The 10,961-nt window shown below is 36.3% G+C and overlaps 1 protein-coding gene and 1 long non-coding RNA gene across 2 annotated transcripts in view; both read left to right on the top strand.

Annotated features, from left to right (window-relative positions):
- The window catches only part of LOC125618340 (receptor tyrosine-protein kinase erbB-4-like), a 93,493-nt gene extending 91,081 nt beyond the window's left edge, over window positions 1–2,412 (top strand). Inside the window, exon 7 of the mRNA XM_048808986.1 lies at window positions 1–2,412. This exon is cut by the window's left edge and continues 3,261 nt beyond it. The gene's annotated coding sequence lies outside the window, so the exon portion shown is untranslated.
- A 454-nt stretch (window positions 2,413–2,866) lies between these two features.
- Window positions 2,867–10,961, top strand: part of LOC125618339 — a 28,553-nt gene continuing 20,458 nt past the window's right edge. Inside the window, exon 1 of the long non-coding RNA XR_007349631.1 lies at window positions 2,867–7,039. This is a non-coding gene — a long non-coding RNA (uncharacterized LOC125618339). The remainder of the gene's footprint in view (window positions 7,040–10,961) is intronic.

Genomic DNA, 10,961 nt, shown 5'->3' with positions numbered 1-10,961 from the left:
CTCCCATTGGTTGAATCCTTGGATTCAGAACCCACAGGTATAGAGGTCTGATAGGCTGAATAACATCCTAATTCCAAAAAAGGCTTCATCCTGTTCCCAGAATTGGTAAATGTGTTACTTTTCATGTTAGAAGGGGCTTTGCAAATGTGATTAAATTGGAGTCTGCGGTTGAGGGGTATCCATGGAGTATTCACGTGGGCTCAGCATGAGAACAAGGGACCTATTAAGTGGGAGGAAGAAGGACTAGACTTAAAAAGAGAAGACAAAAAACACAGAAGCAGCGTTGGAGTGATATACCATGAAGATGGAATCAGGGGCCACAGACTGAGCAATGTAGTCTACCTCTGGACACTGGAAATGGAAAGGCATTCCTATAGTCTCCAGAAGGAACACAGGTCTGCCCATACCCTGATTTTAGTGTGGTTAAACTGATTTCTGGCCTCTAACCTCCTGAGTAGTAAGAGAATAAATATACATTGTTTTAAGCCACTAAATTTGTGTTTATTAGTTAAAGCAATAAAAAAATGAATATACTTCTTTATTATGATTTGGAGATTAAATAAAATAACCCATGTACATTTCCTTGCTCAGCTTCTAGAATATGAAATGTTGAAATACAGTCTCATTATCAGCTGTGGGTTGGAAGCCATAAAACAGAAAATTGTTTCATAAATGTCTGTGAAATATAGGTAATATTGTCTGAGTGAAGACAAATATTTTACAAATACCTAGTTCAGTAACTTAGAGGCTTCTTTTTCTTTGCTTCCAATTCTCATCAAGACAGACTCAAGAAAGTGTATGAGATTTTATCATGATTGACCCAGTACCCGCTATTATTTTGCTTGCATCTCTTTGTTGTTGTTGTTGTTGTTGATAAAACTGGGCGGTGAAGGGAGAGATGATGCTCTAAAGTAATCAATTTATTTTTGTGTTATAACATACCTGTGGAACATTGAACAGTACTCAGAAGAAACAGTGCTCGCAACTGACACTACCAAACATTTCTTCTGGGCAAGGCATGACTGTATATATTTTTAATTAATTGATATGTCTCATCACAGATCTGTGAGGTAGGTATCACCATTTCACAGATAAATAGAGATATAAAGGACTGAAGTAACTTCATTAAGTCTAGAGAGGTCATAAATGAATAATAGAACCATTGAACTATCTTGTCATGTATAAGGAAATAAGTATTTTTAAAATATTTTCATTAATATTCCAAATTTTCTATCCATTCTTTCATTAATTGATCATTCTACAAAATTTTATGTAATAAAAGACACACATTTAAACATCAAAGTCATCTACTTATAGGTGGACCTATTCACTCCACAAGCCCAGCATAACTTTTGTTTCATGTTCATGCAATACCATATGCCTTCTTGATGGCTTAGGAAACTAAGATGTAAGGTCGTGATGACAATTCCTTCTTTCACAGTTGTTGCTGAAAAGTTAGACAAGTAGTTTTTTTTGACAAATTAGAAATTCTGAAAAGCGTGTTGTGGGCTTCGAGTGAAGAACTTCATGGTGAATAGCATTGATAATGAGTCAATCCATATGGAATATGTTTGTTAACTTTCCATTTTCTCAAATTCCTGAAATAAGACAAGTCATAAAGAGAACAGGGATCCTTTGGCTCATGGCTTTGGAAGTTTCCATCCATAGGCAGTTGGTTGGTTGATCATTGCTTTTGGGCCTCTGACAAGGTAGGACATTATGGCAGGCAGCAAGTAGTGGACCAAAAAAGCCATTTGCCTCACAACTGGAATGTTAAAGGGAGAAAGAGGAAGGGGCCAGAGTCTCACAATTCTCTTCAAGTGTGTGCCCCCAATGACCAGACCTCCAATTAGGCTCCACTTCTACAAGTTTCCACCACCTCTCATGGAAACTGTATTTTAACACATGGGCTTTGGAGGACATCTAAGATCCAGACTAGAGCAGGTATTGAGCCTATGTTGCACACCTGGAATCTGCTGGATTTTTTTTACATATCATGTTAGTCTTTACTAAAAATTCTAGCAGGTTATAACCCACTATTTTACTATGTTATAGATGAGAAAAATGAGAAGTTCCAAAAGACACACTGGTGTATTGATGCCCTGCATTCTATATCTCTCTCCCAAGCCAGGTCTCTAAACCATTTTGCACTTTTTCTTCCCATTCACCCCCCACACACTTACATCACTACAGCTTTAAGTGACCTGCTGTCCTTACTTGGCACTTCTAAATCTGCAGACTGGGAAGGAGCACATTGTTTTACTGTAGTTGTGTCTCATTATCAATTCCGTAGGAATATTCTGTTATAAATAATACTTTTTTTTTTACTTGAAAAAAAGTTTTTAATTTTTTCTAATTTGTTATACATGACAGTAGAGTGCATTTTGACACATATACGCAATAAAATATTACTCAGCCTTAAAGAAGAATGAAATCAGCACTGACCGGGCACACTGGTGCATGCCTGTAATCCCAGCAGTTTGGGAGACTGAGACAGGAGGATTGCGAGTTCAAAGCCACCCTCAGCAAAGGCAAGGCACTAAGCAACTCAGTGAGACCCTGTCTCTAACTAAAACACACAACAGGGCTGAGGATATGGCTCAGTGGCCGAGTGTCCCAGAGTTCAATCTCCAATACCAAAAATAAATAAATTAATTAATTAAATTATGGCATTTTCAGGTAAATGGATAGAACTAGAGAATATCATGCTAAGTGAAATAAGCCAATCCCCAAAAAGCCAAAGGCCAAGTATTTTCTCTCATAAGCTGTATTGATCCTTAGTCATCGGGGGACAGGGTAGGGAAGAATGAAGGAAATTTTGATTGTGCAGAGGGGAGTGAGGGGATGGGAGGGGTGGTAGAATGAGACAGACATTATTACCCTAAATACATGTATGATTACTCTACTGGTATGACTCTGCATTATGTGCAGCCAGAGGAATGAAAAGTTGGGCTCCATTTGTTTATGAGTAATACTTTTTATTGGCTTCACAAAGATGTGTTCTATCATCAGTCTCTATGTCACATTTTCAGGAGAAAGTACTAGATGAATAATTAGAATTTCTTCAAACAATGTTCCAATTATTACAATAATGGACAGTCAAACAGTTCTATAGACTACAATGTGTTATAGATACAGGTCATAAGTGACACTCTAAATAAAGAAGCGAAAATGTATAATCTGGCACATTCAGCCCAGAGACTCGAGAACAGATTGCCTGGGTTCAAATTCCACCTTTACAATTTATAAGCTATGTGGCCTTAGACAAATTAGTTAACCTCTCTGTGCCCCTGAATAATAGTATCTGTTTCATAGAGTAATTATGAATATAAGACAAAATTTGTGATATGTTAAGGATGCTGTTTAGCATAAAGAAAGAATATTCACTATTTGTTACTTGGAGTATTATCTGACATGATAATAAGGCAAGACATATATGTATAGCCAGTATATCCTAACGATGTCATTTTAAAAATACAGATGACTGATTCTTAAATCCTAGTTATAAAAGATTGATGTATGAGACCATGCTGGATGGGAGAGAAGGACACCTGCCCCTCCTATCCTCCTGTACTTTCTTACCCAGGTTTCTAAGATGCTATTTATTCTACTTTTGCTCTTATGGCTTCTGATTTTCATGTTAGAAAATTGGATTGTTTGTAATATTGAAAACATGTGAAACTACCAGTGAACTAGTAGAGAAGTGAGATCAGGGGTAATTCTTAGAATAAGACAGTCTATTATTGAAGAGGAGCAAAGAGAAAATTCTGAGTCTTCCATCTCAAGCTAGAAAAGGTCAATATTGGTTTGACCTCCTATTACTGAACACATTTTTGCTCCTGACTCCTTTCTAAGGGAAATATTATTTGTAGCTTTTTGCTGTTGTTATGGCTGCATTTGTAAAGCCCGAGTACTGTGTATAGGCCACTATTTTTCAGAGTCCTGAACCTTCCTCAGAGCTTTGTCTGCTTATTTTACTTTATTGTCAGATTTTATTCTGGTGCTCTATCGATTTGCAGTTTAATTCAGATGTAGGATTCCTAAGGTTTTCTTTTTGGGTGGTAAATGATTGGAAACTAGAAGGGATGATACTAAAAATATGTCAGAGGCTCACTGTGCCCTTCAAAATAATTCACAAATTGCCTGAGTTGTAAATTTACCTACTTCACAATTCTTAAAGGGGGATGGAAATAAAAATCATTCAATCGTTTTATGAATTAAAATTAACCCATATGTTTAAGCAAGGTTCTTTAGATTTTGCCTATGAATAACGATCTTTTCGGTTATATTTTTGAAAATAATTGCTTTCAGCAATTTTTTTTTCAGAGAAAACTTGTATTTTCTCAGAGGTTGACAGAATATTCATGCCAGTTTAGCAGATTTCTCATTTTTTTTTTTCATTTTCTTCTCTACTTTGTTTATCCCAAAATTCCTTTTATTGTCTGTATCATCTCCCTAATTAGAGCTAGTGAAACTGATTTTTGTGGCTCATGGATTTTGTTCTTACTTTTTCTTTGCTTTTTGGTGACAGATTAGGAGTTTTTGGGAGGGGGAACCTCCCTTGGTTCAAAAACATAGTTCACAATAATGGAAAGGAGAAAAGATTGCAGTGTTCAGAAGTAAATTCCTCTTCCATACACAAATGTGAAGTCTTGCTTGAGGCTTGAATGTGTCACATATGCAAGAGACTTCACTTATACTCCTTATCCATTTTTTTTTTCCATTTTTCACTTGCAGCAAACACATGAGGTGACAGGACACTGTAATTTCTCATTTGATTCAGCCACTTACTTCTGCATGAATGGAAACTAACTTCATAATCTGAATGGCTGATGCAAATTAAATGCATGAACTAGGTGCTGACATTTCTGATTTTTAAAAAATATTTTTAGTTGTAGATGGACACAATACCTTTATTTTGTTTATTTATAAGTGGTACTGAGGATCAAACCCACTGCCTCACACATGCCAGGCAAGCATTCTACCACTGAACTACAACCCCAGCCCTCTGATTTCTTTTAAAGACCACATTCTGTGTGTAGATGTAACCCCTGTCACATGCACATATGTACAAAGCCACAAAAATAAAAACTGATAATCTCAAGAAGGGACTGACTGTACCTACTAAAATTTATGAAAAGATAAAATTGGCACCTATGATTACACTTAATGCTATAATAGTGATAGCTAATACTATTTAGAAATTTGTGATTATCATTTTCTTGAATTGATACTTTGAGTATATTTTGACACGAATTTTTACATTTTATAAAAGCAGAAAAGTAGAATTGAAGATAAATATTTAAATACGCTATATTGGTGTCATAGCTAAACACCACGTAATGACAATGCACAATTAAAATTAAGAGACTTGTTTTGTAGTTCTATAACCACTTTTAGAAGAAAAAACTACAATAGCTTAATATTTACCATTTTTGTTACTATTATTCAAACTTGAACACATTATATATTCTGATCAGTGTTATTAGATCTTTTGAGAAAATCAGTGACATGATTTTAACTCAGGGACTTAACTTTATTTGGGGTAAATACCTTCAGGGGCTCTTCCACTGTCACACTACAAACTAGGCTCACAATAGCTTACCTGATCTCTGAAACATGGATGTCCTTGTTTATTTTAACAATGACCAATGTCCAATACTTATTTTCACTAAAGAGATAGCCTAACCAGTGAATTTTTACATGGCCTATGTACATTTCTTAGAATCATGTCTTAATGAGAAATTGGAAAACTGGATCCCAAAGGAGAGTCACTTAGATTCTTTGTCTAACCAAGAGGGATTCATTTATTGATTATAATTTTTAAAACATATTAAGTGTATTAATCAGAGTTCTCAGTGAAACAGAACCAACAGAATGTATAGAGATACAAAAAGAGATCTATTGTAAAGAATTAGCTTATGAGATTATGAAGGCTAAGATTCAATCTGTGTGGGCAAGCTGAAGACCCAGTAGAGACAATTCTCTAGGTCCAGTCCAAGTTCAAAAGCCTGAGACTCAGGGGAGTTAATGGTGTAGTTCCAGTCTAAAAGTCAACAGGCTAAAGACCCAAGAAGAGCCAGTTTTAATTCAAGTCTGAATGCAGGAGAAAAACAAGGTCCCAGGTCAAAGGCAACCAGGCAGGAGGAAATCTCTTATGGCACAGCCTCTTTGTCCTATTCAGGTCTTGGACTGATTGGATAAGGCCCACTCACATTAGGTAGGGCATTCTGCTTTACCCAGTGTACCAAGTCAAATGCTAATCTCAGAGAAACAGGGACACACTGAAAATAGTGTTTAACCAGATGTCCTGGCACTCACATGGCTCAGTCAATTTGATATATAAAGTTAACCATTGCACTGAATTTAAGAAAGATCAAAGTTGAAAAAAATCCCTGTATCATGTTGTTCTGTCTCACTGGGAATGTGGACGCAATAACCAAGAAAATAAAAACTATTGCTTTATGTAGTTGGAAATGAGAGATTATACCTTCCCATTGCTACCACCCATTATCGGTGATGAGTCAAGCACAGGAGGCAAGCATATGAAGCAGGGTTTATTTAAAAAGGGGTAACGTAGACTTCTCCCATGAGGGTGAAGGGGGCCACAGCTGGTACGCTGGTATCCCAAAAGTCAGGTGTTCTGCCCTTTTTATATGCCCTAGGCTTCCTCTGTTCTCCTGCCTTTTCTCCCTGATCTTTCTCCTTCCTGCACACCTGACTAGGCCTAGGATGGTAAAGTGGCCAAAAGGTGGGAAACAGGTGGGCTGAAGGGGGAAGGGCAGGATGGAGTAGTCAAGGACACATTAACAACCTTATAGCTCCCTGTAGGGAAGGGAAATTCCTGGGACAAGTGTTTGGAGCAGGGGCAGGTAAGGGTGATAAGGGTGGAGGAAGGGCTCCGAAGGAATTAACTCTTCAATCCATCAGGGGACAATCTCCAACTTCCCAGACTCACTCAGAATTGGCCTCCTAGATCTGACCTGACTGGATTTACCTATCTACACTGACTGCCTGTCTAATTCTGGCTTCTCCAGTAGTTATTAGGGTAGGATTTAGAAGAAAGTAGTATTTATTGTTAGTTTTAGATCCACCACTGATAATCCATAATGACTTAGATAAATTCCTTACTGTCTTTAAGTCTGTTTTCCCATCTATCAAATGGACATAGTCTTAATGCTATTGCAAGGGGGAAATATGATACTGCATCAGCTCTGCATGCTTCCTACCAGAGCTTCAATGTTCAATAGACATTTTGATAATAGTAAGCAAAGTCATACACTATTTAATATTTATTATCACCAACATTAGTCAATTTATTAATGACTTATACAGAAAGGCTCATAATATGGCAGAAAAAAAAAAAAACATGAACCCTAAAGAAATAAGAATGTGAGTTTGAATTCTGGATCAGAGTTATGAGTCCTTCAAGAATCGTTTCCTGTTTTGCCAAATAGAATATCCATGCCTGCATAAAATACATCAAGTTTATGATTACCCAATTTGAAATAATAAACAAATAAGGGCAATGGATATTAATCTAAAAAATTTGATGAAAGTTTTTGTGAAACAAGAATATATAAATATATATGTATGTGTGTGTATATATATATATATATATATATATCCTTTATTCATTTGTACTCATTAATTGTGCTCATGAATATAGTGAATATTCATTAATATTTACTATGATTATCATGGAAAGAAACTAGATTTTCAGATTGAAAAACTCTAGCTTTGAATGCAAACTCCACCAGTCACTAGCTATAAAATTTGGGATTTTGTAAACTCTCTGAACAGCCTTAATTAAAAGTTAGAGATAATAATATCTACCTTATAAGATTGTCATATAGATAAAAGAATAAAATGTGTCACTATCTTAACCTATTGCTGCACACAATATTGCTTGATAAATATTGACTTGTTTTTTAATTACACAGAGCTTTCAAGGCTTTCCATTTCAGAAGAACATTGCTTCCCTTTCCATAAATGAAAGATTCTCTTATGGTTTATTCCAAGACAAAGATAAGTCTGCTCTAGGAGAGTGTTTTTTGTTTGTTTGTTTGTTTTTTAATAATTTCCTCATGTTAAATGGAAATAAATTTAGTCTGAGATGCCAGATTCAGGAATATGGTAGTACATTTTTTTTTCTAAATTAAAATTATTCCATATTAAGGTAGCTACCAGTGTCTCTGAGGTGGGAGGAAAGTGATGATATTTGCCAAATGTTATAAGCTTATAGTTATAAGATGGGCAGTTCTAGAGACCTAACACACAGTGTTGTCAGTGATGTATCTCATTGCTTGAAATTTTCTGATAGAGTAGATCTCAAGTGTTCTACACACACACGCACACACACACACACACACAATGATAACTAGGTAAGATGATGGATAAGTTAGTTAGCATAATGTTAATTATTTTACTATGTATATGTATATCAAAATATCCTATTGTACTCCCTAAATATATTCAATTTTTACTCAAGGGAAAATTATTCCAGCTTGGTACACATCTATCAGAATGGGTTAGTCATTCTTATCTCATGTGTTGGGAAGTCTCCACAAAGTTTCTTCTACTGAATGGCTGTCGTTCACCAGAGCTAGGCTGGGGTGACTGGAATACTAGGGTTCCTACTTCACCTAACTCCCTACATTAGGCTAGCCAGAGCATGTTCTTACAAAACCTTATCTCATACCATCAATTCCCCTAGGCCTGGCTGTCCATCCATACAATATCTCATGAGAGGTCTAGTAGCCTCTGTGGGTATAGAGTAAAAGTAGAAGCAGAAGAACTCCCTCCTCACTTACTCCCAGGCCCCTTCTAGAACAGTCACCAGGGGGAATCCTATTCCCCATTCCCTCTTGAGTATTGGAGAACTTAACCTTTCTCATCCAGGTTGTAGAGTTCAATTTCTTTGCTCAGCCACACTGGTGAGGTTCCACCCTTACTTCCACTGCTAGATAAATAAAAGTCTATTTCTCAAACAACAAAACCTAAGTGAGATCTGTCTCCTGCATACCTGTGCAGTTTTAGATCCGGCAGTACTAAAATCCTTTAAAACCCTTTCTAGATGGGGAGCTTAAACTAGAAATAGAAATGTTCTTATTTATTCCAAAGCAGGAAGCACAATGCTAACTGATATCTTAATCAAATATTTTGCTGGCTACACTAAAGAAAGGGAAAACAACAGAAAAAGGACCTAGTCCGGAGAAGTCCTTTTGTGGAACTGGTGAATCTTTTAAAATGAATGTCAGGACCTCTTGAAATGTTAGTGCAGGAAGGACTTCCAGAAGATCACTTTATTCATTTACTTTAAATAAATAAAGTGATTCATGTGACTCTTATTTGAAAATCAAGTCTGTTCTGCAATAGCAGAAGGATGTGGAAAGGGCTCCATGGAACTCTGAGGGTGCCCCAGAGGCTGTCAGAGACCAGCTTTAAGACCATCTCATGTGCCTTTGTTGGAGAGGGCAGCACTGTAGCCAAAAGAGGTAAGAGAGTCCATTAAGGTCAGAGTTGTTCTTATTGACAAAACCAGGACTTGAATTTATATACCATCCAGCTACCCTAAGTGTTCTGGTTTAGATAAACTGACAGCCTGAGCCACCCCCCATGTCTTAATTTTGCAAGAAATGGGATCTCTTTGTTTGTATTTTAGGTGAAAAACCATTGAAGTATTATAACTCAATAAGAGGTGTAAAATATGAGGTAATATACCTTTTGTGATAATTTTAATTGATCTAATGAACTTTGTTCCCTGCAAAATGTTAAATGAGTAGCTATCTTAGTTTTGCTTTTGAGTACTTTTTGTATTTTACTTTGCCTTCCAAGAATACTTTTCAAAAAACTCCCCTTTCCACCAATGGTTTTCCCTCTGGATCTTTATATCAGAATGCCTAATAACATCACAGCCTCCCAAATTGGTGATAAAGCACCTGGCTGAATTTGAATTGTGGATATCCCCTCCCTGAAACAATCTCATGCTTTTTATTTATGTGCCAAATTTTCATTGCCTTAAAGGAGGATGATATATAAAGGGTAGTAAGGGATAAGAGAGACTCTCAATGCTACCAGATGAAAATAAAGTTTATTGAGGCAGTTTCTAGCACACAGGTCCCAGAAATGCACTGAAGGCTTAATTGTTTCCTGGGGTCTGCATGAAATATGAAGGCCTCTCACTTAGAGAAGTCATTTAGGTTTTTTTCTTGTCTAACCTATAAAATGGCAAGCTTCCCCTTTGCTTTGCTTTGCCTGTGGCTTTGTTTGGCCTGCTGAGCGACTTGAATTCAGCTTGTGAGTTACGCCTTTCGATAAATGGTGAAGGTTTTCCTTTAGCTACTATACACATTCAGAAAGTAAAGAACTTAATTTCCTTTCAGTGAATTTATGTTTTAGTTAGTACTTTTAATGTACTTTTTTTTTTGACAGAAAAGTGAAAGCTATCCAATCCAAATGGATTAAATTGTACTTCTTATGTGCAAAGTGTTCACAATTACATCTATTAGTCATGACTGTGAGGCTTGGTATTGTAGCAGATTTGGGGAGCACAGTGATTTTCTCAAATGCAGAATCAAAGTAGCAGGACTGGCATATCTAGTTTATTGCTCCCCTATGGCTTTTGTTTCTAAAACTGTAGAGGTAGATGGGTGTTACAATATTGCTCTCAGGAAGTTGTGAAATATATTCATGCTTTTTCAGATGTAGGCATGAAACACTTTTTCCTACAGACTTCTAGAGGTTTACAGTAATTTGGAGAGACAAGAGTAGAATTTTATCACAGATAGGAGGAACAAAGGATGAAATCAAGTAATTTACTAGAAACAGAAAAATCATAGTGGGCCTAAAGACAAAACACGGATTAATTTCTTACTACGTCTGACTATGGCCAATTCTTTCTCCAGATAGCTCTTAAAAAAAAAAAAAAGTTTAAAGAAAAAATATTTTGCAATTATCAT

The sequence above is a fragment of the Marmota marmota genome, unplaced genomic scaffold (genome assembly GCF_001458135.2).
Source record: "Marmota marmota marmota unplaced genomic scaffold, marMar, whole genome shotgun sequence".
In the NCBI taxonomy this organism is placed as follows: domain Eukaryota; kingdom Metazoa; phylum Chordata; class Mammalia; order Rodentia; family Sciuridae; genus Marmota; species Marmota marmota.
This window is presented reverse-complemented; position numbering and strand designations above follow the sequence as displayed.